Raw genomic sequence first — 13,345 nt, 5'->3', positions numbered from 1 at the left:
CCTTATATTATATTATATTAAATTACATTACATTACATTATATTATATTACATTACATTACATTATATTGTATTGTATTATATTATATTAAATTATATTATATTATATTACATTGTATTACATTGTATTGTATTATATTACATTATATTATATTGCATTATATTGTATTGTATTACATTGTATTGTATTGTATTATATTATATTATATTATATTACATTATATTACAGTATATTACATTATATTACATTACATTACATTACATTATATTATATTATATTATATTATATTATATTATATTACATTACATTATATTATATTATATTATATTATATTGTATTATATTATATTATATTGTATTATATTATATTATATTATATTACATTATATTATATTATATTATATTGTATTACATTGTATTGTATTATATTACATTACATTATATTATATTATATATTATATTACATTGTATTATATTATATTACATTACATTACATTATATTATATTATATTATATTATATTATATTACATTATATTATATTATATTATATTACATTATATTATATTACATTATATTATATTATATTACATTGTATTATATTATATTATATTATATTGTATTACATTGTATTGTATTGTATTACATTACATTGTATTGTATTGTATTGTATTATATTACATTATATTATATTATATTATATTATATTATATTATATTATATTACATTGTATTGTATTATATTACATTATATTATATTATATTATATTATATTATATTGTATTACATTACATTACATTATATTATATTATATTACAGTACATTATATTACATTGTATTATATTACATTATATTATATTATATTATATTATATTATATTACATTGTATTACATTATATTACATTACATTATATTATATTATATTACAGTACATTATATTACATTGTATTATATTATATTATATTATATTACATTACATTACATTATATTATATTACATTGTATTATATTACATTGTATTATATTATATTACAGTACATTATATTAGAGCAGCATTAAACCCATAAGAAGAGGGTGCAGTACCAGCAGTAAACTCTCGGTGGCGCCAAATCGCCGCACTGACGTGAATCAACTGTGAAGCCGAGCAGGCTGCGTTAGCTTCACAGTAATGACGTTAGCCTCCTGGATGTTGTCTCCGCCGTTAATGGATGTGTATACCGGGGACATCCGCCACCCTCTCCGGTCTCTGAAACCGTAACCACACTGACCTCTCTCTCCGCGAAGGCAGCCGACCGTCCCTCCGGTGCTGCTGACGGTAGGTGGTGACTGAGCTCCGGTGCCTGGAACCGGAGAGACTGCGTAACGTCACAACCGTGATGTTAGCTGTTCGGCTAGCGGTTAGCATGCGAGGCTAGTTAAACGGCAGTTGGGTTAGTGTGTCCCCCCCCCCACCACCCCCCCCACCCCCCGGGTCCGGGACACCGCAGCAGAGCAGTCAAACAACAGCTTATAAAGCGGGGTTAGTGCGCTGTACAATCATTTATGAGCGGATTTAAACAGAATAAATAAATAAAAAAAGAAGAGTACAGCCTGCGTTAGCCTGCTAGCGTGTTGTCAGGCTAAGGTCAAGAAGCTGGCCAGTGTGACAGCTAACTGCTAACTACGGCTCCCGAGCGGCTCTCAATGTGCGTTATGGCCCCCAGCCATTACTGCTAGCAGGTAAAACGACGACCCCCGACTAACGTTATAACCCCGCTGCAGCCTGGGCAGGTGTCGGTGTTCGTACGGATTGAAGAAGAGGAGGAGGCTCCTGAAAAGTTTCATTAGCTCTGCGGCTAGCTCCGTGTCGGGGTAATTAATGGAGGTTGTTGGATTCAGGTGCTCTGCAGGGGGGGGGCTGAGGCACTGGGGCAGCTCATTAGTGACTTAACTACACTGTTATTACTAATATTGCATGTTGACATGAGTGTGGAGGTTTGGTGGCTTTTAACCGAGGGAGGGGGGAGGAGGAGGGGGGGTGACCATGCTGCAAGTCGTGTTTATTTGTTGTCATACAAGTGCTGCAGGACTGCTTTATCATCCTGCTCTACATACCATAATAACACACCGTGCATCAGTCCATAAACATGCACGATGCATCAGCGAGGAGCCGCTCTCTCTGCTGCACGGTTCATGGATAAAGGCTGCACGGTTAATCGAAACATGATCGAAACATGATCGAAACATGATCGAAATCGCAATTCGGCCTTTTTGTGGAGTTGCAGTGTTTTAATCTAAAAGGTAAAATGTGTGACACAATAGCGTTATGATTAAATAATGATGTGCTGTAAGTGCTGCAGAGATGTCCTTGCCCTTATAAATCCTGTTCTTCAGATTTAAAAAAAAAAAAAAGCCTGTTTGTTTTTAAATTTGTGGAAAAAAATGTCCACACTAATCGTGGATAATTTCGCGATACTTGTCAAAACAATCTGGATATGATGTTTTTACTGTATTGTGCAGCTTTAATCCGTAACTGCTGAGTGACTGGTGGCTTTATGGGAGGATGTGATGTTGTTTTGGCCTCGGTTCAATACTAAATATCCTGCTGAAATCAACCAGTATTTCCTCACACAAGTCAGCTGGGTGCACTTGTGGTTGTTAAATACTGTAACCGTATTGTCAGCATGTGTCCGTCTGGTTTCTCTCACCATCAGATCTTTATACTGAAGCGTTAGGGATCGTAATCACTAGACATTTCTATAGAAGTGTACCTCGCTTATTAACTGTGATCAGTGTGGTAGCTACAGAATTATTACATGAAGATCAAGATGTGAAATTATTCTGTCCTCTGCACAATATTCAGCCTGTTTGCTGGAAGTTTGTATGACGTCGACCATATTTTAAGCATTTTATTATCCGTTATGTTTGGCTACTGGTTATATCAACTTTATTTTATGTTATTCCTGCACACTGACTAGGGCTGTGTATTGGCAATAATCTGATGATACAATACCTATCCCAATACAGAGGTTACAATACAATATATTGTGTAATACTGTGAAAAGAAAAGGTGATATAGTGTGTATATATTACGTTTTTCAGCTGCATTTTAGGAAAACTGTCATAGTGTAAAGACAGATCACGGGACAGTTATATTGCAGCACAAATATTCAAATGAAAGATGAAAAATAAATCCTGATATCGATCGTGGTGTCAGAGACTCTTTACAAAGAAAAGGAAATATTCATCGTTTTGCACAGTTTATACTTTATTCTATAAATTGATAAAGAAAATATAAGAGATGTCGATTTTTGTCTAATAAGTGAATCTTTTACAGTCATAATTTCTCTTCAATCTCATTGTTCAAAAAATTAAACCCAGTATCGAATCGTGAGTGAGTGAGTTGTTACTTCCCTATATAGAGAACACATCACCATATGCATGAAACCTTTCACACTTACCACACTGCTGTCTAGTGGTTCGGGGTTTTAAAGACAAAAATCAATACTGTGATGTCAAAAATAAAATCTCACGATATTTTAACTAACAATGACAAGCTTATACATTTATAACAGATGCATAGCTCTAACACAGATGTAATGTCGGTGCATAAAAGGCACAAATCGGAAACCGGATAAATGTGTTACTGTAGAAGTTAATGAGCCATAAATTCAACCACTTAAACATTGTTGTAGAAGTTAATTAAAATAATTTAATTTAGTGACCAAAAAAAGTGTTTAAACACTCAAATGATCACCTTTTAATAAAGTCACTAATACTCTGTAGCAAATATTTAAACATCAAGTCTGGTTCAATGTGTTTGTTTAGTAATGTGTATGTAACTACATTTAGTAGATGGGGATTAACCAGTGACAAAGGTCTGAGTGTGTCAACCTCATTATCCTTCGTCAATGTCAACAACTCCTGTTTGTTTGTGTGTGAAAGTTTCTGTTTAAGGGGAAAGAAAAAACTCGTCCGACATGTTTTGAGACAGAAATGTTGCAAATTTGACAGTTTCGACATCATAAGCAGACGTCAGGGGCTGTGAGTGGATGTTGATCACTGAGGAAACACACCTGGGGAGAGTATGGACGCGGTTGTTACTGTGAAACGCCTGGACTGGACTGATGTGAGTGTTTTATTAATTAGGGATTATATATATCGGTATTTATATTATCCACAGCAGATACAGATTATAGTGCATAAATGTTTTATATACCTCATTCTTGAGCTTTTATCTTTTCTTTAAATTCATGTTTGAAGTGTGTTTGTTGACAATTTCTTGTTGGGTTTAGTGTTTAGAAATAGTTGTCCTCTTATAGTTGCTGTTACTGTCTTCTGTCAGTTTATAATCTGTACACCTCGCAGTGTGTAGCCAATTGGGATAATTCTTCTACATATTATGTCTAAAGCTTTAAATACACAACGTTTATTACTGTTAAAGAGACATTCATACACTCTTTTTAGACCTGTGTGCATTTTAATTTGTCAACATTTATATATACAGTATGACAATTTTATATAAATAGTGTTTTTTAAAAAGAAAGTGTTTTGGTTGCACCTGATCTACACTCCGGCGCGACCAGAAATCAAGACTATAAAGTAAATTTAATATTCTTTATATCTCCATTGTCCGTCCAAGAGATGCACCCCGACTGCTCCTATCCCGTTGTCATCTCAGCAAAGTGGAGTTAAAAAAAAAAAAAAGTCCTTCTCCGAACTCAACATTTTCTTTTGCAGAATGTAAACAAACCTCAGCGAAGCTCGGGCGTCTGTTCCTATAAGATCAACTTGTTCTGTCGCCAGACTATAAATAAAAAATGATGTGTGACAAAGTTTTGTCGGCTTGCTGACGTATAATTTAGACTTTAGTCTGTAATTTGATAATTTAGACTTTTCCAGGCAACAAACACACATCTGGAGCTCTTGTCCTCAAAACACTGAGTACTCCATTCAGTCTAAAGCCTGTAGGAAACAAATCCATGTGCTTTTGTTTTGAATTGGTTTCAATAAAGAAGAACAGGTAGGTTAGCTTGCTAACTTTGGCCTTAAACCTGGATTTTATGGTGCCACAAATACGGTAAATCTTACAGGATCCAAACATGGTCCCAAAGCCGACATTCCCACATTCACAGTAAAGGTATAAGTGCATGGTTACCATAGCAGCAGTCACTAAAACCTCCTGTTGCATGTGAACTGACTGATAGGAGTAACGTAGACTGCTGGACTCATATTCCCTCAGTGCAGCTCTGAGCATGAATGTGAGGTAACTTGATGAATGGAAAGTCTTTATTAAAGAAGTCAGATGACAGTATCACTTTAAATAACTAGTATTTCCACTGTGAAGTAATGACATGACGCTGAAAGAACGACGACTTTGTGCAATGTCGGAAAAATTAGCCTCCAATTATTTATTCACACACACACACACACACACACACACACACACACACACACACACACACATAGTCACACAGAGCTTTCTGCAGTTTCTTTACATCACCGGGAGAAATTATCCACTTCCCTTTCCCCTCAGCTGCTCTAGCTTATTAACACGTCGACTGTTTATACACTCAGTGGCCCCTTTATTAGGAACACCTGTAAAAAAAAAAATAAATAAAAAATAAATAAAAAAATCTAATGCAAGTTCACACAGTCAGAGAGGTTATTTAATTTAACTGTTAATTACTGAGGTTGCAGTGTGTGACACAGTATTCAAACTTGAGTATATGTGCTGCGTCATTTACATGGAGGTCTTGTCCGCTGATTGACGTGTTGGGGAGTTTTGGTTTCCGTGGTAACGCCTTAGTCTTAGTAATGTTGGTGAGAAAAGAAGCGGGCCACAGATGATAGACGTGTGTGTGTGTGTGTGTGTGTGTGTGTGTGTGTGTGTGTGTGTGTGTGTGTGTGTGTGTGGTCTCGGTGGTTGTTTTGACTGATTGGAGCTGTTGTCTCATTCAGATGATTGTTGATAGGACGGATTGTTCTCCTCCCTCTGTGTGTGTGTGTGTGTGTGTGTGTGTGTGTGTGTGTGTGTGTGTGTGTGTGTGTCGCTCTCAGCAGCTGTTGAGCTCTGTCAGGGGAACATGGACGGCAGCTGTGTATGTGTTTTTGTGTTTTTTCCCAGTCGTAGTTTGTGATGTTTGAGACTGACAGATGTGTTTGGGGTTTTTCTCCCATAGGGCTGCGTGATACACAGGAGAGAGCGAGCCGGATCTCTTTTCCTGCACTACTTCTTCTTCCTTTCCTTCGCTCCATACTTTAATTACTTCCTCCTTCACTGTCTGTTTTGTTCCTTTCTATGTCCTCATGTCCTCCTCCCCTTATGATTGTTTTCTTTCCTTCATTACTATTCTTCCTCCTCTCCTCAGTCAACCCTTTACTTCACTACCTCCTATCCTATCCTTCCTCCATTACGTCCTCCTTTCCTTGACCACCTCCCCTTGTTTTCCTATTCCTCTAGAAAAAGTAGACCCATAACCGGCTCTAGTATCTAGTTATATTGCCTAATTGATTGTATTACACTCAAACCCAGGTCTCCACTTCCTCCTCTTCCTCTTTTTCTTGGCGCTTTGTGAGTATCTCAAGATAGTGCCGCGTGTCAGCAGAAGCTACCTCCAGCCCTTATTTAGCATCATTTCGCCTGGTTATGCTACGCTTCACTAATGCAACTACTCAGCAATAACACACACACACACACACACACACACACACACACACACAAGCTGCTGAGTTCAGACATTATGATGATGACAGTGATGATGATGATGGTTTCTTGGCTCCTGTGTATTAAATTCTGGGATGAAACGATTAAACGATACGAGCAAGTAAGTGAAGATTTGAACAGAACAATGAGCAGAAATGGCAGATTTCAATTTTCAAGTTATATTATCGTATCCAGAGAGCAATTAAAATGTTGTGCTTGGTTAAAATGTTGAAATGCATAGCTGGTTTGATAGTGATGGATCTGAACTTTCCGCATTCCTCACTTGCTTGTTACTCACTTCTTCATATAATATGCAGTAATGGTCCATTATATCAGACAGCAGCACTTCATATTGTCCATCAGTATCCTTCACTGACCATGTATGTTGGATCTTATGTGCGTGTGTCCTGTTTGGATCCATCTATCCATTTTCTGCTTCTCATCTGAGTCCGAGTTGAGTTTTATCAGGAGGCTAAACAAGATAGTTCAGACCTCCTCCTCCTCTTCCTCCTCCTCCTCCTCAGCTTTGTCCTCCAGTTCCTCCTCAAGGATCCCAAGACGGGATATATTAGTTGTAGTTATTAGTGTGTTTATCAGGCCAGTGTAGCGCCTGCTTTATTGCTGATGGTACACCGATATGCTGGTCCATCTTACCATGCTGTAAGGTGGTATCGGAGTAGTTTTACAATACAATACTGTGCTCATGGTACTGGTGCAACTCCCTGACAGGTAGGAGTGTAAGAAAATATCTAAAAATATTGGATTGCGGTGTTTTGTTTTGCGAGATTCTCAGAAACGTTATTGATTTTTGTGATTCAACCCCTAACCGCTAGATAGCAAGGTTGTGAATGTAAACTGAGAGCTATATTGTTGGATGTTACAGGGACTTTTTGCTCAGATTTTATGCATTTTGCGGACAGTTTTCCTTAAAATCCCAATATATATCACAATATATTGATATGAGAACAGGTGAAACCATCCACAAGTCAAAGGAAAGATAAGATAAGATCTAGCCTGATAATCAGACTGAATTACTAATTTGTCTTGACCTCATTATTTAGTCTCATGTGGTTTTATGACCAAATCAATGTGAATCATTTTCAGTCATCACAGAGGATGTGGTAGCGGTTGCTAGGAGCTGGTAATGTTTCTCCTGTCATTTTGAGTAATTGTTTGTGGCACAGTCACCCTTCTTAATCCCACCTACAAAGCTCTGATTGGTTGGCTCTACGGTTGAGCGACTGGAGGAATATATCGGCGTTTGGCGATCGTTTTTTGGGGCCGATTTCTGTCATTTTATTTTGCTAATTTAATGGTTTGCCTCTGAAGAATCAGTGACAGGAAAAATGACAAAGTGACAAGGAGTATTTTTACATCCAACTGTGGTGAATTAAGGGTTTATTTCAAGTAGTTTGACAACAGGGATACAGTTACAAGGTGATTCACAGACACTCCAAACAAGACTCCAGGGAAGAGGGGGACATGGCTGATACAACCCCGGCCAGGAGAGGAGAGGTATGAAGCGGGTAGAGGAGCGAGGGAGGTCGGGGGCATCAGAGAGGCAGCGTAGAGGCAGAATATTTTCAGGTCTAACTATCTATCTAACGGTCTGTTAGGTGGTTAGACACCAGAGGGGGTGATTGTTGGAACAGTTTGGTCAGTTTTATTTTGTTTCTGACGAGTGTGAGTGAAGTGTGTTTTAAGGTTACCAAGGTTTTAGTTTGGTATAAGAGAGAAACTTTAATTCAGAAGGTGTACGGTTCTATTTTCTATGTAATGAGGAAAATAGGTGCTTTTTTTCCTTTTACTTTCTTGACATTTGGTGAGTTTATTTTCTCTATTAAAGCTGTTAGAGCTTGTTGCACGTATTAACTCACCACTCATCTCCCAACTGAAACTATTGGGTGGTTAGGTGGCGTCGGGGGGCGATCGCTGATTGTGGTTTGGAAAATGTTAACATATCGCCCAACTGCAGTTGGTAAACAGCTGTAAATGTATAGATTCACTACCCTTCATCACTCTGGTCATCAGTTTCCAAAGTTCCCATTGTGAGGCAGTAGGGCTGTAACGGTTCTGAAAGTGTCGCGATTTTTCGAGACCGAAATCGCGACACAAAAGTCCACGGTCTCGTGTCGCGGATCTGAGAGACAGAACCGCGACACACTCGCTCCCTGGACTGTTGAGCTCTCGTTAAGACGGTGTAACTGCGGCGGTGGCAGCTGCCCAGGGGGTGGTAGCGCTGTACGCCTATATCATATTTGTATTGACAGTAGGTTATTCTAGGTCATTTTCCACCTTTCTCTTCTCCGCACACTCACACACAGCACACACACCTAGCCTGGACCTCTGGTCACTCACGGCAAACACGCCCGCTTGCTCCGCCTCTTTCTGTCTCTCTCTCCCTGTGTGTGTCTCTGCTGACTTTCTCCATCAACAGTACGTTTCATAAACTCACCCGTGATTCAGTTTTCAAGTGCGCCGCATGTTGGTCCAAACCGAAACTAACGTTAGTGAGTGACATCTGCAGTGGTGCGTTCACTGACGCTCCGTAATGTAAGATTTCTGCCGTACACGCTTAATGTAATATCAGATAACATCTCTCTCTCTCTGTTTCTCTGCAAAATGGGGAAACGGGGAAAACCGCGGTATGAACCGAACCGTGACTCAAAAATCGAGGTCTGAACCGAACCGTGGATTTGGTGAATCGTTACACCCCTATGAGGCAGCTTGTTGTTGATGTGTTAATGTGACCATTGTTGAGTCTTGAGTAAGTTTGTGCCTGTATGTAAAATGTTGTCGACCTCTGACAGATTATTATCTGGTTGCGTCCGATGATTTAAATGCAGGTGGAAGAGGAGGTGTCTGTGTTTATTGTAAGCACATTTGGTCAACTGTGTTTAACAGGTGACAAACACCTTTTGCTACCAACGGATTTGCAGTTGGTGGAGCAGAGTAGTGCGGAAACAGTCAGCCGATTAGTAGTAATTGATTCATTTAGTTTAGTAATTGTTTAATCTGTATTCTGTTGGTCAGAATAAATTGAATTTGAAAACATCATATTGGAGTTTGTGAAATCATGCTAGGTATTTATTTTATTGAGAAATAATTCAGTTCTTTCTTTGTCTTTTTTTTTTTTTTTTTTCCAGACATGTTTTTAAGACTTCTCTATAACGGTATGAGTGTGTCTGTGGGTGAAGTGTCCGTGTGTGGGATCAAGGTAAAGATTGCAAAGCGTCAAACTGTAAAAACAAGATGAAAACATGATGGAAATATCAGCTTTCTGTTTCTGTTAGATGTCTTAATGTGAGGACGGTTATATCTGTGTGGATGATGGATGCATTATAGAGCCATTGGAGCGACGAGGAGACTGTCGGTGTGGAAACAGCTGATCACTCGTGTGAGTTAAGTGTTCGCTACGTCAGAACTTATTTGAAAAATAGTTTCCGTCTCCTACTCAGGGCATTAACTCTTTTTCCAAAAATCACCTCAAGCAAGCGTAAAATATTTTTTATTCTTTATTTTGCTGTTTCCATCAACCTTTTTTAATGTGATACATCAAAATAAGTTGATGTAAAAACGGATAATGTTGCACAAACATCCTTAACACCAAAGTGACAGCACAGGTTTGTGACACAGCTGATGTATTTAATGCAATGAAGTGGCTGTGTGGAAGAGTTTGTAATTGTTTGGATTAAAAACTCCTGCAGAATGTTTTTTTAAAGTCTTCTGACAAACCAGAGAGTGATATACAATCGTGTAATTTCCATTAAACTACTGATGATATTAAATGATAAATGTGCTCCATAGTTAGAACCCTTGAAATTCAGCAGAGATGCAGCTCACTGCCAACTACGCACGTCTACCCTTAGATATTCCTGGACGTCCTTAATTGGCTCTATCTCTTGACTTACTGAAGGACAGAAGGATTCCCTCTCTCTCACACACACAGGCGCGGTCCTTCAGTCAGAAATAGCAGCTTAATCAGTCTGACGATGTTGTAGAGCTGTAGTGAGCCCACAGCTTTGTCCCAGTGATGGCTGATGATGTAAGCTATGTACATACAGATCCTCTAAGCTGATTGGCTGGCCGCTCGGGTCATTAACCACACCTGGCAGGACACAGGGGGCCGATTAGAGATTGGGTTGTTTGTCCGTTGGTGTGTTTGGACCGCGTACTACTGCGCTGCCTCCTACGGTTTCAGTCTGACAGACGGTGCTCACACTTGGCAGGAGGTGGCGGAGGCAGAGTGTGAAGGAGAGGTCCGATCTTGTCAAACAACATCTTTAGGGATTGTAGCCAGCGCTGCATGGGCCAGTACCAGTTCGGTATCCTTTTCCAGTTCCAATAATCGTAGCATGAAGACGTGTTAATGGAAGATCCCTAATGAACAGCACTAAGTGTGTAAATCATAAATGAACAGTATATCTTTATATATCAGCCCAGTATGATTCTTCATTATCGCCCAGCGCAAGGAGAGCGAAGGATTGAAAGAGGGGTGGAGATAAAAAGGATGGGAGGTGAGGGGATTTGGGATGAAGGACAAGAGGAGGAGGAGGAGGAGGAGGAGGATGATAGTGAGTGTATAGGAGAGAGCGGGGGGGAGGCAAGTCGTCCTTGACTTTGACCTCTACCAGCCTATTCCCAGCCCTCTGCATCACACTGCATACAGGACGCTGCCTGCTAGAAACACACACCTGTTGTCTGTGAGCCAGGAATTCACTGGAGACACATATAGACCCACTAACAGAGACCACCGTAGAGAGGGGGCTACCGAACACCAGCTGCTCACTGAATACCCCCAAATACCTTCCCCCCCCCCCATGGGACCAGATACTGTTTGATCTGAACCAGGGATAAAATTATTATTTTTCAAGTATTATTTTTCATTATGACAATATATATAATACAGATCAGTTATTGAAACTGGTCCACTGTGAGATTTATACTGTGGTATTTGTCCTTTTACAGTATTTTCTACGTGCAAAACATGTTCAGTCTACAGACTACAAACACCTGCTATTGAGTTTAGACCACTGAATCAGTGCAAGACGAGTCTGAAACCTTTTTAACAAGACGAGTCTGAAACCTTTTTAACAACATAATTGTTAATAACTTGATCTCTCTGGATCAATCCCCGATATTGGCCTACCGCAGAACTATTGGTATTGTATTGGTATCGGCTTACATGTCATCCAATATGCGCTGAGATGAAGCGGTGCTTGTAGTTTTTACAGTACTGATGTGTTTACTGTGTTTATTTTAATCTATTCTTTATGCAAATCTTTTCTCAGTGTTCATTTCTAGAACTGCTTGACAATTTATATTTATATTTATACTTTGCAGAGTCATACTATTTTCAGTCTAGCTTAATCGGCCGCCTTTTTTATTTTTATTTTTATTTTATGTTTATTTTTTTATCTGTTATGTTCTATCTGGAGCTGCTGTAGTGAGTGAATTTCCCAAGTGTGGGATCAATAAAGTCTATCTTATGTTATCAGTAATCAGTGAGGTTTTCCCCTCTAAAAGTGATATCTGTCTCAAAAAATCCAGATTAGTCGGGCTCTAGACTTCACCACCACTGCCATACACTTCAAATGTAGGACAGTATTGTAAAGGACACAAAGAAACAAGAATAAGAGTCGATGTAGTCGAATTTATCATCAACAAGCAGGAGGAGTGTGCGAGTAATGTCTACGCCTGTCAGTGTGTTTGTATTGCAATACCTGTTCTGAACATCTTAAATCCTGCCTTTGACAAACACCTCCATATAATAATAAAAATAAATAATATTGAAACTAAAACAGTTTTAAACAGTAAAAACTAAACTTAAACAAACTAACTCTGGAAACAAATTAAAACCAAACTGAACACAATAAACTTCACGTATAGTAATTTGCTTGTGGAAAATAAAACATAGTCCTGAAATGAAAACCAGCGCTGCAATGATGCTGAAATTACAAAAAAAAAAAACATCAACAACATGTAATCACTCATACTGTACAGTACTGAGGGTTGTAGTCCTCCCTCTCTCTTTTGGCCACAAGTTCTCATCAACATCACATCTTATGTCTCTACTGGGGTGTCTAATCCAGCCGCGGCAGTCTTAAGGAGAAGTGTCTAAAAACAGGAGTCCCGGGTAGGCTTTCAGCTCACATTGCAATCAGCTGTGTTTGTTAATAATTAATTTTATTGTTAATATTCTGCTGCAGATTTCCTATATCTGTATGGTTACTTGGTTGTTTGCCATCATTCTGTTTTGAATGTGTTTTTTAACCATTTTGAAAACTGTGTTTGGATTTGCTGCAGTCGCGTAGTGTTTTGCAGGTGGTGGAATATGAATGAGAAGAGAGTCTGATCAATGCATGTTAGTAATAAAAGTAATGAATAAATTAGTTATCAATAGTCATCTTTCCTCTATGTCAGTTCAAATACTGAATCATTTTCTGAATCATTTGCATTTTTATCTCAATAATCTTACTGAAATGTCCACTGCAGACTTTGTTCTGATGATAATTTACAGTTTGAGAGATTTATTTGATACAATAATAATGGTTAAAATTCAGTGTTAAACATAGAAAATGCTCTGTGACATTTTGAGATAGTAAATGTACAGTATATGTGTGTGTTGAAGTGTTGGATAGATGGTGTTCTTGTGCGCGTTGTTG

At 38.5% G+C, this 13,345-nt stretch overlaps 1 protein-coding gene across 2 annotated transcripts in view; it reads left to right on the top strand.

Moving 5' to 3' along the window:
• The first annotated feature begins 2,030 nt into the window (after positions 1–2,030).
• Positions 2,031–13,345, top strand: part of ip6k1 (inositol hexakisphosphate kinase 1) — a 31,635-nt gene continuing 20,320 nt past the window's right edge. The window contains exon 1 of one of the 2 annotated variants that reach the window (XM_051414382.1): positions 2,031–4,103. The gene's annotated coding sequence lies outside the window, so the exon portion shown is untranslated. The remainder of the gene's footprint in view (positions 4,104–13,345) is intronic. The other variant, XM_051414383.1, reaches the window with a different exon arrangement.

The sequence above is a fragment of the Dicentrarchus labrax genome, unplaced genomic scaffold (assembly GCF_905237075.1).
Source record: "Dicentrarchus labrax unplaced genomic scaffold, dlabrax2021, whole genome shotgun sequence".
NCBI lineage: Eukaryota > Metazoa > Chordata > Actinopteri > Moronidae > Dicentrarchus > Dicentrarchus labrax.
This window is presented reverse-complemented; position numbering and strand designations above follow the sequence as displayed.